Source organism: Cornus florida, unplaced genomic scaffold, assembly GCF_030987335.1.
Source record: "Cornus florida cultivar Cherokee Brave unplaced genomic scaffold, ASM3098733v1 CherokeeBrave_3.0.0_Hap2_Chr01, whole genome shotgun sequence".
In the NCBI taxonomy this organism is placed as follows: Eukaryota; Viridiplantae; Streptophyta; class Magnoliopsida; order Cornales; family Cornaceae; genus Cornus; species Cornus florida.
The window spans coordinates 22,480,159-22,482,531 of record NW_026775571.1 but is presented as its reverse complement, the minus strand read 5'-3'; the positions used below and the strand labels follow the sequence as shown (position 1 = coordinate 22,482,531).

Genomic DNA, 2,373 nt, shown 5'->3' with positions numbered 1-2,373 from the left:
ACATCTAAAATTATATAACAATCTTTATTGGTAAGTCCTAGGAATATTTGGAAAGAAGATACACTAAAGTATTGTGAGACTCTCAATAACAATAATAATATCATATATGCTAATACTTTTAGTTATCACTTTCTAAATAACAAAATTTATAACTACTTGTATCTTGTTTACTAACACAATAGTAATCTTGTTGAATTTAAAATAATTTTTTTGTGTTAAAATTCACTATATTTTTCTAATCTCATCTAGGTCTATCTTTTCCAAGTGGAATCAAAGCACTTAATTTTCTTCTTCCAAAAATTAGATTTTTTAAACTTTGAAACAATTGATAAAGAAAAATTAATTCTCTAACAATGCTTATTTCTTTAGGTATCTTTTTCATAATTTTCTTTCTAACATCAAATTTTTTTTATTTTTTTTCTAAGTTATGTGATACTCCCCAAAGTTGCAAGCTCAGAGATAATGACTAATTGCTTAATTAATTAATCAACAGTAGACTTTGGAACTCTTTGTAAATAATACATGGACTCTTCAATCAAATCTGGCAGTACAAGAAACTTGATCACAACCATAACATACTTATTATGAACGCAAAAAGAAAATTTAGACACAATTTTAACATATAAAACAAAAACACACTCATGGGACTATATATTTCAATATATAGAAGACTCTCTAGGCATCAGGATTTGCCAAGAGGTAGGCCTCAATAGCCTTGAACATTCCAGGGGCCTTTTCTTTGCCACCTTTAATTTGTTCTTCGATGATTTGGGCATCACCTTTGGTGTAATACTTGCTGCTGTTCTTGCAAATGGATCCTCCATTAGAAGAGGATTCGATTTTGATCTTGTAAGAGATTGATTCGAGTACGCCCATTAAAGCATCACCTTCGATTATGCTGTATGCGTAGGTGAAGTTCTCTTTGTCGATCCCATCAACCCATTGCTTCACGCTTTGGTATTGACTTCCTGCATATCAACAAATAAAAAATGTCATATTTTCATTATTTTTTTAGTGGAATAAATTATATAACCATAATCAAGAAATATAGGGTCAACTTGGTTCAGTTTTTTGAAAAAGTGTTTTTAAGAAATCATAAAAATAAAATTGTTTTATAGAATTATAAACGAAGAGTAGAAATTTTTTTAACTGCATTTTCAGAAACTGACAATAATTAATTAAATTTATGTAAAAACTTTTGTTTTTCGGTTCTCACAAAACTTAATACCAAATAGGCCCTTGTGAGGCTATAATATTATTGTTGCTATGCATGTAAAAATTATGGAAGTAACAAAAAGGGCTACAGCATAATGGTGTCCTTATATAAAGAGAGAGAGTAACTAATGATGGTAGAAACTAGCCTTTGCCAAAAGTGGTGAGCTTGATGATTCCAGGACCTTCATCTCCTTCAAGGATTTCGACACTCTTGATAGCTTATGGCAAGATCTTGGGGATGAGAGTGTCCGCGTCAAGAACAAAGGCCTTGAACATCTTGGCTGGAGGGATTGAGGAAGTGATCTCAATATCATAACTTATGACACCCATGCTGTCTAAATACAGATTTTGAGAATGAAAGAGAGATTGATATTAGCTAGGGTTGTGAAGAAACTTTAGTACAATGAAAGTGTGAGAATTGGAGGTGGTATTTATAGTGCGAGGCTAGAGAACTCTTGTGACAACTATAATTAAAAATATTCAATTGATTCCAATTAGAGTACTAATTGTTTTCATTATTACCTTAAAATATTTTAATAGAATACAATTTGTGAGTTATACGCAGCAGAATATACTTAAAAAGTTTTGATTATTTTAGAAACAGATCTTGTGTTTTTCTACCTTACTTTATTTTAGCAATTAATAAATAAATATCATGCAATCTAAAATAAAACAAAAAAGTTAGAGATGACACCAGAATTTTAGCGAAGAAACCACAGTTGATAAAATACGTCAACTGTTTGTGTGGGAAAAACCTCGTGGACTGCTCAGTCTAAAGTAAACCGATCCACTATGCTTGAAACAAAGTATACTGAACTTTGACTCTGGCTCACACCCTATCATTCCACCAAATACCAACTTACAATCCTTTGGCTTTGCGACTCCCCATCCAATAACAACTTGTCTTCAGGTTTATACTTGATCTTTGTAGAAGAGTAGCAGGTAGATCAGACAACACTCCTCGAAAGTTCTAACCCTTTCAAAATGTGATCGCTTTTACTTTTATTCAACTTCTGGATTTGAAGTAGAAGTAGATCTGCTTTTGTCTGATCGATGTAGATGCAACTGTATGATCACGATCAGGATTCGAACAACACAACTCTAAACACACTAAGTGTTTATGTGTATATGTTATAGAAAGATAAACAAAAAATTCTC

At 31.6% G+C, this 2,373-nt stretch overlaps 1 pseudogene; it reads right to left on the bottom strand.

Moving 5' to 3' along the window:
• Window positions 1–675: 675 nt before the first annotated feature.
• Window positions 676–1,545, bottom strand: LOC132267996 (major allergen Pru ar 1-like; annotated as a pseudogene).
• Between the last annotated feature and the right edge of the window lie 828 nt (window positions 1,546–2,373).